Source organism: Bombina bombina, chromosome 4, assembly GCF_027579735.1.
Source record: "Bombina bombina isolate aBomBom1 chromosome 4, aBomBom1.pri, whole genome shotgun sequence".
Lineage (NCBI taxonomy): Eukaryota > Metazoa > Chordata > Amphibia > Anura > Bombinatoridae > Bombina > Bombina bombina.
The window spans coordinates 795,740,585-795,756,892 of record NC_069502.1 but is presented as its reverse complement, the minus strand read 5'-3'; positions in this window follow the sequence as shown (position 1 = coordinate 795,756,892).

Sequence of the window (16,308 nt, the reverse complement as noted above, 5' to 3'; positions counted from 1 at the left end):
ACTCGCTCCAGAAGGAGACTCCTTATGATGAAGTCATGGATAGAATTCACACCCTGAAGTTGGCTAATTCTTTCATTACAGATGCCGCTTTTCAACTAGCTAAATTAGCAGCGAAAAATTCTGGTTTCGCAATAGTGGCGCGTAGAGCGCTTTGGCTGAAATCGTGGTTGGCGGATGTGTCATCCAAAACAAAATTGCTTAATATTCCTTTCAAGGGTAAGACCCTATTCGGGCCAGAGTTGAAAGAAATTATTTCAGATATCACTGGGGGAAAGGGCCATGCCCTCCCACAGGATAGACCTTTCAAAGCCAAAAATAAGTCTAATTTTCGTTCCTTTCGCAATTTCAGGAACGGACCGGCTTCTACCTCTACAGCCACTAGGCAAGAGGGTAACGCACCCCAGCCCAAACCAGCATGGAAACCATTGCAAGGCTGGAACAAGGGTAAACAGGCCAAAAAGCCTGCTGCTGCTACCAAGACAGCATGAAGGGGTAGCCCCCGATCCGGGACCAGATCTAGTAGGGGGCAGACATTCTTTCTTTGCTCAGGCCAGGGCAAGAGATGTTCCGGACCCTTGGGCACTAGAAATTGTCTCTCAGGGGTATCTTCTAGAATTCAAGGACCTTCCTCCAAGGGGAAGGTTTCACATGCCTCGCTTATCTTTAGACCAGATAAAGAGACAGGCATTCTTACATTGCGTAGAAGACCTTTTAAAAATTGGAGTGATACACCCAGTTCCAACAGCAGAACAAGGACTGGGATTTTACTCAAACCTGTTTGTAGTTCCCAAAAAGGAAGGAACTTTCAGGCCAATTCTGGATTTAAAGATCCTAAACAAATTCCTCAGAGTTCCATCATTCAAAATGGAAACCATTCGGACAATTTTACCAATGATCCAGGAGGGTCAATATATGACTACCGTGGACTTAAAGGATGCGTACCTGCATATTCCTATCCACAAAGATCACCATCAGTTCCTGAGGTTCGCCTTTCTGGACAAGCATTAACAGTTTGTGTCTCTTCCCTTCGGATTGGCCACTGCTCCCAGAATTTTCACAAAGGTGCTAGGGTCCCTTCTAGCGGTGCTAAGGCCAAGGGGCATTGCAGTAGCACCTTACCTAGACGACATTTTAATACAAGCATTGTCCTTTCACAAAGCAAAGGCTCATATAGACATTGTTCTAGCCTTTCTAAGGTCTCACGGGTGGAAGGTGAACATAGAAATAAGTTCTCTGTCCCCGTTCACAAGGTTTCCCTTCCTGGGAACAATAATAGACTCAGTGGAAATGAAGATCTTTCTGACAGAGGTCAGGAAGTTAAAACTTCTGAACACTTGTCGAGTTCTTCAATCCATTCCTCAACCCTCCATAGCTCAGTGCATGGAGGTAATAGGACTCATGGTTGCGGCAATGGACGTAGTTCCATTTGCTCAAATTCATTTAAGACCATTGCAACTGTGCATGCTCAAACAGTGGAATGGGGATTATGCAGATTTGTCTCCCCAAATTCAAATGTACCAGAAAACCAGAGACTCACTCCTCTGGTGGTTGTCTCTGGATCATCTGTCTCAGGGAATGAGTTTCCGCAGACCGGAGTGGATCATTGTCACAACCGACGCCAGCCTCCTAGGCTGGGGCGCGATTTGGGAGTCCCTGAAGGCTTAGGGTCTATGGTCTCAGGAAGAATCTCTTCTCCCGATAAACATTTTGGAATTGAGAGCGATATTCAATGCTCTCTAGGCATGGCCTCAACTAGCGGAGGCCAAATTCATCAGATTTCAGTCGGACAACATGACGACTGTAGCGTACATCAATCATAAGGGAGGAACAAAGAGTTCCCTGGCGATGAGGGAGGTAACCAAGATCATCAAATGGGCAGAGGATCACTCCTGCCATCTATCAGCAATTCACATCCCAGGAGTGGACAACTGGGAAGCGGATTATCTGAGTCATCAGACTTTCCATCCGGGGGAGTGGGAACTTCACCCGGAGGTTTTTGCCCAGTTAACTCAACTAAGGGGCATTCCAGATCTGGATCTGATGGCGTCACGTCAGAACTCCAAAGTTCCACGTTACGGGTCCAGGTCCAGGGATCCCAAGGCGACATTGGTAGATTAGTAGAGCCTTGGTCGTTCAATCTAGCTTATGTCTTTCCACCGTTTCCCCTTCTCCCCCGGCTAGTAGCCAGGATCAAACAGGAGAAGGCTTCGGTAATTCTGATAGCTCCTGCGTGGCCACGCAGGACTTGGTATGCAGACCTGGTGAATATGTCATCGGTTCCACCATGGAAGCTACCTTTGAGACAGGACCTTCTAATTCAAGGTCCATTCGAACATCCAAACCTAATTTCTCTGCAACTGACTGCTTGGAGATTGAACGCTTAATTCTAGCTAAGCGTGGGTTTTCGGAATCAGTTATAGATACCCTGATCCAGGCTAGAAAGCCTGTCACCAGGAAAATTTACCATAAGATATGGCGGAAATATCTTTGTTGGTGCGAATCCAAGGGTTACTCATGGAGTAAGATTAGGATTCCAAGGATTCTATCGTTTCTCCAAGAAGGATTGGAGAAAGGTTTGTCAGCTAGTTCCTTAAAAGGACAGATATCTGCTCTGTCTGTTTTGTTACACAAGCGTCTGGCAGCAATGCCAGATGTTCAGGCGTTTGTACAGGCTTTAGTCAGAATCAAGCCTGTCTATAGACCTGCGGCTCCTCCATGGAGTCTAAATTTAGTTCTTTCAGTTCTTCAAGGGGTTCCGTTTGAACCTCTACATTCCATAGATATCAAGTTACTATCTTGGAAAGTTTTGTTTTTGGTAGCTATTTCTTCTGCTAGAAGAGTTTCTGAATTGTCTGCTTTGCAGTGTAATTCACCTTACCTGGTGTTCCATGCAGATAAGGTCGTTTTACGTACCAAACCTAGTTTTCTTCCGAAAGTGGTTTCCAATAAGAATATTAACCAGGAAATAGTTGTTCCTTCTCTGTGTCCTAATCCAGTTTCTAACAAGGAACGTCTGTTGCACAATCTTGATGTGGTTCGTGCTTTAAAGTTCTATCTAAAAGCAACTAAAGACTTCAGACAAACATCGTCCTTGTTTGTCGTCTATTCTGGCAAGAGGAGAGGTCAAAAGGCGACTGTAACCTCTCTGTCTTTCTGGCTGAAAAGCATTATCCGGTTGGCTTATGAGACTGCTGGAAGGCAGCCCCCTGAACGAATTACAGCTCACTTTACTAGAGCTGTGGCTTCCACATGGGCTTTCAAGAATGAAGCTTCTGTTGAACAGATCTGTAAGGCAGCGACTTGGTCTTCACTTCATACATTTGCCAAATTTTACAAATTCGATACTTTTGCTTCTTCGGAGGCTATCTTTGGGAGAAAGGTTTTACAAGCAGTGGTGCCTTCCGTTAGGTTACCTGACTTGTTCCCTCCCTTCATCCGTGTCCTAAAGCTTTTGTATTGGTTCCCACAAGTAAGGATAAAGCCGTGGACCAGATACACCAATGTAGGAGAAAACAGAATTTATGTTTACCTGATAAATTTCTTTCTCCTACGGTGTATCCGGTCCACGGCCCACCCTGGCTTTTTAGTCAGGTTTAAATTTATTTTTGTAAACTACAGTCACCACTGCACCCTATGGTTCTCCTTTTTCTCCTAACCGTCAGTCGAATGACTGGGGGGCGGAGCCTGAGGGGAGCTATATGGACAGCTTTGCTGTGTGCTCTCTTTGCCACTTCCTGTAGGGATTGAGAATATCCCACAAGTAAGGATGAAGCCGTGGACCGGATACACCGTAGGAGAAAGAAATTTATCAGGTAAACATAAATTCTGTTTTGTTAACCTTACATATACCTTGACATAAATCCCCCTTCCAATTTTAAATAGATGTAGGACACATGTATTTAAATTGGCTTAAAGTCAATGGTATTCGGTGAGGATGTTGACCGTACACACCATAGACAGTCTTCTATGTAGATAGTCTGTCATTATTTTTTGAGCCTTCATGTTTATTAGCTAGTCATCTTTAAACTACAGTAGGTCTTTAGTACATTTGGGGATATGACACTTAATTCTCCCTCTATGACTTGCAGCTGGACCTGGGATGACATGCCTGCAATTGATTGGTATGGATCCATTTATCTATGAAACTTTCATTTTTGGGGATCCGTATTTTATAGGCCACTGGAGATATTTTGTCAGTAATGACTAAAGGACCTTTCCATGAGGGAAGACATTTCTTCTCCCAAACCTGATCTCTTCCAAAGTTATAAAGATAAACTTTATCATTTATTTCATATTCCTTTTTGGAAGTTTTGAGATCATAATAGGTTTTAGTGGCGGTTGCGGATATTTCTAAATTCCTTTGAGCAAATGCAAAGGCATATTGCAGGTGCTTTCTAACGGCTAGATTTAGAGTTTTGTCGGTAAGGACCCGCGTAGCTAACTCCGGCTTTTTTCTGGCCTCACCATAAAAATAACTCTGGTATTGAGAGTCCACATAAAGGTTGCGTTAGGCTCCAAAAAATTGAGCGTAGAGCATATTTAACGCAGCTTCAACTCTCGATACCAGAGTTGCTTACGGACGCGGCCAGCCTCAAAAACGTGCTTGGGCACGATTCCCCCATAGGAAACAATGGGGCTGTTTGAGCTGAAAAAAAACCTAACACCTGCAAAAAAGCCGCGTTCAGCTCCTAACGCAGCCCCATTGTTTGCTATGGGGAAACACTTCCTACGTCTGCACCTAACACTCTAACATGTACCCCGAGTCTAAACACCCCTAACCTTACACTTATTAACCCCTATTCTGCCACCCCCTCTATCGCTGACCCCTGCATATTATTTTTAACCCCTAATCTGCCGATCCGTAAACCGCCGCTACTTACATTATCCCTATGTACCCCTAATCTGCTGCCCCTAACACCGCCGACCCCTATATTATATTTATTAACCCTAATCTGCCGCCCACAACGTCGCCTCCACCTGCCTACACTTATTGACCCCTAATCTGCCGAGCGGACCGCACCGCTATTATAATAAAGTTATTAACCCCTAATCCGCCTCACTAACCCTATAATAAATAGTATTAACCCGTAATCTGTCCTCCCTAACATCGCCGACACCTAACTTCAATTATTAACCCCTAATCTGCCGACCGGAGCTCACCGATATTCTAATAAATGTATTAACCCCTAAAGCTAAGTCTAACCCTAACACTAACACCCCCCTAAGTTAAATATAATTTAAATCTAACAAAATTAATTAACTTTTCTTAAATAAATTATTCCTATTTAAAGCTAAATACTTACCTGTAAAATAAATCCTAATATAGCTACAATATAAATTAAAATTATATTATAGCTATTTTAGGATAAATATTTATTTTACAGGTAACTTTGTATTTACTTTAACCAGGTACAATAGCTATTAAATAGTTAAGAACTATTTAATAGCTAAAATAGTTAAAATAATTACAAATTTACCTGTAAAATAAATCCTAACCTAAGTTACAATTAAACCTAACACTACACTATCAATAAATTAATTAAATAAAATACCTATAATTATCTACAATTAAACCTAACACTACACTATCAATAAATAAATGTAATACAATTCCTACAAATAACTACAATGAAATAAACTAACTAAAGTACAAAAAATAAAAAATAACTAAGTTACAAAAAATAAAAAAAATATTTACAAACATAAGAAAAATATTACAACAATTTTAAACTAATTACACCTACTCTAAGCCCCCTAATAAAATAACAAAGCCCCCCAAAATAAAAAAATGCCCTACCCTATTCTAAATTACTAAAGTTCAAAGCTCTTTTACCTTACCAGCCCTGAACAGGGCCCTTTGCGGGGCATGCCCCAAGAAGTTCAGCTCTTTTGCCTGTAAAAAAAAACATACAATACCCCCCCCCCAACATTACAACCCACCACCCACATACCCCTAATCTAACCCAAACCCCCCTTAAATAAACCTAACACTAAGCCCCTGAAGATCTTCCTACCTTATCTTCACCATAGCAGGTTCACCGATCCGTCCTGAAGAGCTCCTCCGATGTCCTGATCCAAGCCCAAGCGGGGGGCTGAAGAGGTCCATGATCCGGCTGAAGTCTTTATCCAAGCGGGAGCTGAAGAGGTCCATGATCCAGATGAAGTCTTCATCCAAGCGAGAGCTGAAGAGGTCCATGATCCGGATGAAGTCTTCTATCAACGGCATCTTCAATCTTTCTTCGGGAGCCATCATCTTCCATCCGACGCGGAACATCCTCTTCTCCCGACGCCTACTAGCCGAATGACGGTTCTTTTAAATGACGTCATCCAAGATGGCGTCCCTCGAATTCCGATTGGCTGATAGGATTCCATCAGCCAATTGGAATTAAGGTAGGAATATTCTGATTGGCTGATGGAATCAGCCAATCAGAATCAAGTTCAATCCGATTGGCTGATCCGATCAGCCAATCAGATTGAGCTCGCATTCTATTGGCTGATCGGAACAGCCAATAGAATGCGAGCTCAATCTGATTGGCTGATCGAATCAGCCAATCGGATTGAACTTGATTCTGATTGGCTGATTCCATCAGCCAATCAGAATATTCCTACCTTAATTCCAATTGGCTGATGGAATCCTATCAGCCAATCGGAATTCGAGGGACGCCATCTTGGATGACGTCATTTAAAGGAACTGTCATTTGGCTAATAGGCGTCGGGAGAAGAGGATGTTCCACGTCGGATGGAAGATGATGGCTCCCGAAGATTGAAGATGCCGTTGATAGAAGACTTCATCCGGATCATGGACCTCTTCAGCTCCCGCTTGGATAAAGACTTCAGCCGGATCATGGACCTCTTCAGCCCCCCGCTTGGGCTTGGATCAGGACATCGGAGGAGCTCTTCAGGACGGATCGGTGAACCTGGTATGGTGAAGATAAGGTAGGAAGATCTTCAGGGGCTTAGTGTTAGGTTTATTTAAGGGGGGTTAAACCTAACACTAGACTATCAATAAATTAATTAAATAAACTATTAGGGGTATGTGGGTGGTGGGTTGTAATGTTGGGGGGGGGTATTGTATTTTTTTTTTTTACAGGCAAAAGAGCTGAACTTCTTGGGGCATGCCCCGCAAAGGGCCCTGTTCAGGGCTGGTAAGGTAAAAGAGCTTTGAACTTTAGTAATTTAGAATAGGGTAGGGCATTTTTTTTATTTTGGGGGGCTTTGTTATTTTATTAGGGGGCTTAGAGTAGGTGTAATTAGTTTAAAATTGTTGTAATATTTTTCTTATGTTTGTAAATATTTTTTTATTTTTTGTAACTTAGTTCTTTTTTATTTTTTGTACTTTAGTTAGTTTATTTCATTGTAGTTATTTGTAGGAATTGTATTTAATTTATTTATTGATAGTGTAGTGTTAGGTTTAATTGTAGATAATTGTAGATAGTTTATTTAATTAATTTATTGATAGTCTAGTGTTAGGTTTAATTGTAACTTAGGATAGGATTTATTTTACAGGTAATTTTGTAATTATTTTAACTAGGTAGCTATTAAATAGTTCTTAACTATTTAATAGCTATTGTACCTGGTTAAAATAAATACAAAGTTACCTGTAAAATAAATATAAATCCTAAAATAGCTATAATATAATTATAATTTATATTGTAGCTATATTAGGGTTTATTTTACAGGTAAGTATTTAGCTTTAAATAGGAATAATTTATTTAATAAGAGTTAATTTATTTAGTTAGATAAAAATTATATTTAACTTAGGGGGGTGTTAGTGTTAGGGTTAGACTTAGCTTTAGGGGTTAATACATTTATTAGAATAGCGGTGAGCTCCAGTCGGCAGATTAGGGGTTAATAATTGAAGTTAGGTGTCGGCGATGTTAGGGAGGGCAGATTAAGGGTTAATACTATTTATTATAGGGTTAGTGAGGCGGATTAGGGGTTATTAACGTTATTATAGTAGTGCTCAGGTCTGCTCGGCAGATTAGGGGTTAATAAGTGTAGGCAGGTGGAGGCGACGTTGATGGGGGCAGATTAGGGGTTAATAAATATAATATAGGGGTCGGCGGTGTTAGGGGCAGCAGATTAGGGGTACATAGCTATAATGTAGGTGGCGGCTCTTTGCGGTCGGCAGATTAGGGGTTAATTATTGTAGGTAGCTGGCTGCGACATTGTGGGGGGGCAGATTAGGGGTTAATAAATATAATATAGGGGTCGGCGGTGTTAGGGGCAGCAGATTAGGGGTACATAAGGATAACGTAGGTGGCGGTCGGCAGATTAGGGGTTAAAAAAAATGTAATCGAGTGGCGGCGATGTGGGGGGACCTCGGTTTAGGGGTACATAGGTAGTTTATGGGTGTTAGTGTACTTTAGAGCACAGTAGTTAAGAGCTTTATGAACCGGCGTTAGCCCAGAAAGCTCTTAACTACTGACTTTTTTCTGCAGCTGGAGTTTTGTCGTTAGATTTCTAACGCTCACTTCAGACACGACTCTAAATACCGGAGTTAGAAAAATCCCATTGAAAAGATAGGATACGCAATTGACGTAAGGGGATCTGCGGTATGGAAAAGTCGCGGCTGAAAAGTGAGCGTTAGACCCTTTTTTGAATGACTCCAAATACCGGCGGTAGCCTAAAACCAGCGTTAGGAGCCTCTAACGCTGGTTTTCACGGCTACCGCCAAACTCCAAATCTAGGCCTTAGGTTTTCCACATATTGATGTGTATTGGCAGCGTTTATCAAGTTTTGGTCTGATGTACGGTACAGCAGATGCTGAGGTAGAACCATTCTTCTACCAGTCATCAGATCAAAAGGTGACATCTTGGTAGCACTACTTGGAGTTGCTCTTAATGCCATTAGGACTAGAGGTAGTTTTACATCCCAGTCTTTACCCGTTTCACTCACAAACTTTTTGAGGATTTTAACAATGGACTGGTTTTAAAGCTCTACACCACCACTTGAGGCAGCTCTATAAGCAATATGGAGCTTTCTTTTAACCCCTAGTATTTTCCACATTTTGGTCATCACTTCTCTAGTGAAGTGGGTCCCCCGATCTGACTCAATTCTTTGGGGTAAACCAAATCTGGAAAATACGTGGTTGATGAGCAATGCCGCGCATGTTTCAGCATTATTGTTAGGTGCACTAATGCATTCTACCCATTTAGTGAACAGACATGTCACAGTCAACATGTATTTTTTTACCTCTTGATGACCTTGTTACCGGACCAATAAAATCAGTTTGTATATCTGACCATGGCATTACTATCCCCCTTTTCTGCAATGGCGCTCTATGCGTTGGCGCAGTGGGTTGGAACTGTGGACAGATTAAACAACCATGACAGTAGGTTTGAACATCTTCCAACATGTGTGGCCAAAAAGCATAATCACGCAATATTTCATACGTGAGTTTGGCACCACGATAACCAGATGTGGGAGCATCATGGGCATGTTGAAGCATTAGATCTCTGAACTTGGTGGGTACTACCCATTGCTGAATTCCAGTTTTGGAGGTTCTAATTAACAAACCATCCTGTAACTTGAATTGTGATCTGGATTTCATTAAGATTCTAATATCTTCTTTGCAAATACAATCATTTTTTGATATGGGGTTGCTTTCAGGATCTTCTATGTGTTTATAGAAGATGCCTACAATAGGGTCTTCTTTTTGATAAGGTCCTCAATAGGAGAATCCTAACTCCATTGTACCAAGTTAGGCTCACTCTTTTGTTTTGCCTGGTTTCTGGTAATTGCTTCTACCTGAATTGCACCCATTAAGTGGTCAATATTAAGGAGTTTTCCAGTTATGGCTCCTTGTTTGGATAATGAATCCGCAAGATCATTGCCTTCCTTATCAGGACCTAGAACTCTGGAATGACCCTTGGTCTTTTTCCAGTGTATGGTTAAATCATTGGATACCACCAGATTATCAATCTCGCAGAACAAGTTGCCATGCTTGACTGGTTTGTTATTGCTTTTCTGCATGCCATTTCTTTTCCAAGTTGGCAGGTATTCAACAAAACTGTCACGCACATAATTTGAGTCAGTTATGATCACAAAGTCATGAATATTATGTTCAATAGCCATTTCAATGGTTTTGAGAACAGCAGTGAGTTCTGCAACTTGACTGGATCTTGGTCCAATGTTAAAACCTATAGATGTATTTGAGAATCCATTTGCCCAAGTTATACCAATGCCAGCGACTAATCTGCGCTCATTATCAATAGTGGCATGGTAAGAACAACCATCAACATATACCCAAGGTAATGTTTGACAATAGTCCTCATTGTATATTTTATATGGGGAAAACAATTGTTCCTCCAGGAAATCATCTTCTGATTATTGTTCCCCGGGATCTCTAGCAGTACAGTCGTGGAGCTCAGCAAGCCCCTGTGCGACTGGATTCTTTTTATTCTGCTTGTAGCGAATGTCTAAAGGCCAGCCTTGTAAGGAAAGAGTCCACGCTGTTATGCGGCTATTTGACAAATTCCCATCTCTTATTCTCTCACTTTGCAAATATAGCAAAGGCTGGTGAGCTGTTTCTACAATAATTTTCTCGCCCTGTATATAGCTGCGGAAATTTTGTAGAGCCCATACAGTAGATAAGAGGGCTTTTTCGCAAATCGCAAAATTTTATTTCTACTGGGATTAGAGTTTTGCTCGCATATGCAATGGCTTTGCTTAAATTATCATGCTTTTGGTATAAAACAGCACTCATGTTTATATCTGTGTAACCTGTCTCTAAGAAGAAAGGTTTACCACCTTCATGGTACGCTAAGCAAGGTGCTTGAGTGAGTTTTCTCTTCAGCTCTCTGATGGCTGTCTCTTGAGACTCACTCCAGTGCCATTTCATGTCCTTCTTTAGAAGAAGTAGTAGTGGTTTAGCTAACTCTGCATAATTTTCAATGAATTTGCGAGAATAATTTGTCATACCCAGGAAGGATCTCAATTCCTTTAGATTAGTTGGGTTTTTAGAATTTACTATAGCTTCCACCTTTTTCTTCTGAGGATTTAACCCTTCAGAAGTAACTTCATGTCCCAAGAAGTTTACTCGAGTGCGGCACCATTGAGCTTTCTGTAGGGATAATTTGATACCTGCCCTTTTAAGTTGGCTGAGGACGTGTTTAAGCTCTGCAATGTGTTTTTCAAAGTCTGTGCTTTTGATTAAAACATTGTCAACATAAGATAAGGTCCCCCTTTCCAGTGCATCAGGCATAGCCTTATGCATGAATACAGCAAATTTATGTCCAGAATTTATGTATCCAAAAGTAAGTCTCTGAAATGCATACTGGACCTTTTGGTTTATAGCTTATACTGGTCCTCCTCGTGTACCTTTATGGTCCAATCCCTGCGCACAATCAATGGCAGTGAATATTTTGGATCCCTGCATCTGTGCTAGGCACTGGTCAATGTATGGTACAGGCCAGCCAGACATGTACACTTGTTTGTTTAGCTGTCTTAAATCAGCACACAAACGCCATTGTCCATTGGGCTTAAGAACACCTAGAATAGGATTATTATAAGAGCTGTGCACCTGTCGTATGATACCCCTTTCTTCCAAGTTCCTTATGATTTCTGCAAGAGAATCATATGAGGCTAAAGGAAGTCTGTATTGTTTAACAAAGACAGGTGGTGCATCGGGATCTGTTTGTGTTCTTGCAATGTGTAAGTCTGTAGTACCACAGTCGTAAGAATCCCTAGCAAAAATATCCTTGTACTCCAACAGGAGTTCTCGCAGCAGTTGGCGTTCATCATCGCTGGAACAGCCATTAGCTAAGGATATTTGCTCTTCGACTATTAGATTTCAGGCTGTCCTATTTCATAGGCTTCTTCCAACCTAGAGGTGAGATCCCCTTGATTATAATTTACATTGCTCCCATGACTCTGGGTATTGGGGTAATCTTGCTGTTTGATTTGCTGATCAAACACTAGAGAGGCTTCTTCAATTTTACAGACGCCTTTCTCTGAGTTGAAGGGATAAATAGACTGAATATTAAATAGACCCTCTAGCATAGATGTAAAGGATTGTTCTATTAATTGTTCTTCAGTTAAGTATCCTTCAGGTATTAGCCCAATTACATTATTCTGGAATCCAAAAGTGTAATAACTTGATTCCAGCGCGTATCCTATGGTAGTTCCCTTAGATAATGTTATATCCTGTGGGGTCATGTTATTCACAATAATATGTATTGGAACAGTTCCAATATTCACCATAGGAGTGTAGGTCACTGTGACACCCAGATTTTGTATTCTATGGGAGAGGCAAATTAGTGTTTCAGAAGTTTTTAATTTCTGGCCTCTCTTTACCTGTAAGGGTAAAAAAAAATTTATCAGCCCCTGCAGGAATTACAACATCGTTAGACACCTGCATATTCACAGCATATGGCAATTGCTGGTTTGATTTCAGGGCTGCACTTTCATCCTGAAATACTTCAGGGTCCCCCTTTAACCTGCTCCAGAGGCAAAAGTTAATCAAATCTATTTGTATGGCATATCTATGTAAGATATCATTGCCAATGTATATTTGATTATGGGGAGTATTTAAAACTAAAAACAGGCGCTTCACTGACTTATTACCTATAGAGACAGATAATAAGCACTTAGCTGTGATGCTATAGCTTTCAGACCTGTTATCCAGGTTGTGGACACAGTGGTCTTGGGAAGAAAGATATTTAATCACTTTAGGTTCAGCTATTTGTGCTAATAAACCTTCGCTTATATAGCTAGCTTCCTGTTTTAAGTTTCATTTAGCATACTTGGTTGTACCAAGGTCATGCATTTGTATAGGGAGAAATAGATACTCTTTAACTCTCTCAATCCCTGTGCAGTCAAGGTCAGCTGGGTTCTTGTGTACTGCATCTGTGGAAATAAGATTAAGAGAACACTGCAAAGGGAAAAGCTTGGTTAATGCTATTAGGCCAAGGTTGCTTGTCATCACAGCTAAATCGTCCATTTTCGGTCTGTGGGGAGAGAACATGATTAGTATCATTGACATTTATCATTACATTTTGTATATCTCTCCCCTCCCTTTCAGGTGATACTGCAGTATTTATGACTGTGCCTGTGGTCCACTGCTGACCACTGGCTGTACCCCTAAAAAAGTATTGTTCAGTTGCTGAGCCGTAGAAGGTTGACTCATATTAGCGAATTGTTCGCTCAACCGATTTAACTGGGTAAAAAGCATATCTACCTGATTGTACAAGTTACTTCTACCCCTGGGCCTATCTCTTGATGCCCCATAATAGTTATTCCTGGACCATTGGGTTCCCTCAGGATCAGGGCCGCTATTTCTATTCTGGCGTGGTTGCCCCTGGGGTTCAGCTTGTTCAGCGTTATGATTTTGGGTACCAGTATATATTTGGGGTGTCTGGTTACCCTGAGAATATCTTTGCCGTCTATTGTATCTACCTTTGCGTGGGTACCAATTATTTAGTGAGTATTCTCTTTGTGAGTAATTATTTACCTGATTATGTCCCCCTCTTTGGTTATAGTCTCCCTGCACCTCAACCCGTGTTGGGGAAGGGGCAGAGTTAAACCTCTGTGGAGGTGGCCTGTTTTGACTGGCCACCTCCGCGTAGGTTTTCTTTTTAGACTCCAAATTGAGGGAGCTAGGTGACACCCTAGTTTCCGCTACAATTTTGGGTTTTGACTCCTTTTTCACCCCCTGTTCACTGGACTGCTGAATAGAGTATAATTTTGTACTCTCTTTGATCAGCCATTCCAATGAGCAGTCCTCATCAAAATCTCTAGCTAAGTTAATTTTGATGGGTGTAGGCAGTGCTTCAAAAAATAAATTTACAAGTTCTGAGCCATCAAATCTGGGATTATCTTCAGCCATACTGTACGCATTTTTCAATTCAGAAAGGAACTCAATGGGACTTTGATTCTCACTACACTTTAAACCATATACCGCTATTTTCGCAGCAGTTTTAGTGTGATATTGCCCAAATTCTTTTCTGCATTGTCATTTTATTTCACTTCAGGAATGAATATTCATATCCTTTAGGGAAGTAAAGAATTGATGTGATGTGATGCTTACTGTCAAATACCCAGGGCGGAAATTCAATTTTTAATTTCTCACTTGTAACATTCATTATAGCTAATGCATTTTCAAAAGCCTCTAAATGATCAATTACAGATTTTGTTCCCTTATTGGAGAATATAGGTACTGCACCCTGTATGAAAGTAACTATTTTATGGGAATCATAGACCTTATTAGATTTACTTTGGGATTCTCTATTAGAGTTTTCCTCATCCGCACCAGCTGCGTTATAGCAGTTTCCTGGATTTACATCATGAGGTGATTGTCTATTTGGCAAATCTATTTCTGACCCATTAGGGGTCATTTATCTATACTCTTCCATATATTTTTGTACCTCACCCTGACGGGTTCTCTAAAGGAGTTAGCATTATCTGCATTATTCTCACTGTTAATATAAGGGTTTTCATTATGGCGATATGACCTTTTTAAATCACTTAATTCCTTCTGGCTTTGCGCAAGCTGTTTATTTAATTCTTGTATCTCTGAGAGTAAGTCTATGTTATGCTTATCTAAGGCGTTTAGGTTTTGGGCAAATTCATCCATTTTATTTTTGACTATTTTTAAATCCTCTTCGCGTCTGTGTGAGGAACGAATACTACCTTCTAGCTCCTGTATTTGCAATTGTTTGTCGATGACACAAAGCAACATTTCGTCAATAATGCATATTATAAGGGGCCAAGATTTCAGTATTAGTTTGTCTCGCTTTTTGGGAGTTTTGCATTGATTAATCATTAATAATTCTTGGAAGAATTCATTTTTTTCATTCCACATATTATTATTAACGGTAATATTTTTAGCCCTAGTTTCAAGCATATCCATAAAATCATTTAATTCACCCACAATATTAAACTTCTCTTTAACCCCGTAGTGACCAGAGCACTTTTCCATTTGTTGACCATTTGGGACCAAGGCTATTTTTGTAATTAGCAAGAGTCCATGAGCTAGTGACGTATGGGATATATATTCCTACCAGGAGGGGCAAAGTTTCCCAAACCTCAAAATGCCTATAAATACACCCCTCACCACACCCACAAATCAGTTTTACAAACTTTGCCTCCTATGGAGGTGGTGAAGTAAGTTTGTGCTAGATTCTACGTTGATATGCGCTCCACAGCAGGTTGGAGCCCGGTTTTCCTCTCAGCATGCAGTGAATGTCAGAGGGATGTGAAGAGAGTATTGCCTATTTGAATTCAATGATCTCCTTCTACGGGGTCTATTTCATAGGTTCTCTGTTATCGGTCGTAGAGATTCATCTCTTACCTCCCTTTTCAGATCGACGATATACTCATATATACCATTACCTCTACTGATTCTCGTTTCAGTACTGGTTTTGCTTTCTACTACATGTAGATGAGTGTCCTGGGGTAAGTAAGTCTTATTTTCTGTGACACTCTAAGCTATGGTTGGGCAGTTTTATATAAAGTTCTAAATTTATGTATTCAAACATTTATTTGCCTTGATTCAGGTTGTTCAACATTCCTTATTTCAGACAGTCAGTTTCATATTTGGGATAATGCATATGAATAAATCATTTTTTTCTTACCTTAAAGATTTGACTTTTTCCCTGTGGGCTGTTAGGCTCGCGGGGGCTGAAAATGCTTAATTTTATTGCGTCATTTTGTCGCTGACTTTTTTGGCGCAAAATTTTTTTCTTGTTTTCGGTGTCATACGTGCCGCCGGAAGTTGCGTCATTTTTTTGACTTTTTTTGCGCCAAAAGTGTCGGCGTTCCGGATGTGGCGTCTTTTTTTGGCGCTAAAAAATATGGGCGTCACTATTTTCTTCACATTATTTAAGTCTCATTGTTTATTGCTTCTGGTTGCTAGAAGCTTGTTCACTGGCATTTTTTCCCATTCCTGAAACTGTCATTTAAGGAATTTGATCAATTTTGCTTTATATGTTGTTTTTTCTATTACATATTGCAAGATGTCCCAGATTGACCCTGAGTCAGAAGATACTTCTGGAAAATCGCTGCCTAGTGCTGGATCTACCAAAGTTAAGTGTATTTGCTGTAAACTTGTGGTATCTGTTCCTCCAGCTGTTGTTTGTAATGAATGTCATGACAAGCTTGTTAATGCAGATAATATTTCCTTAAGTAATGTTACATTACCTGTTGTTGTTCCATCAACATCTAATACTCAGAGTGTTCCTGTTAACATAAGAGATTTTGTTTCTAAATCCATTAAGAAGGCTATGTCTGTTATTTCTCCTTCTAGTAAACGTAAAAGGTCTTTTAAAACTTCTCATTTTTCAGATGAATTTTTAAATGAACATCATC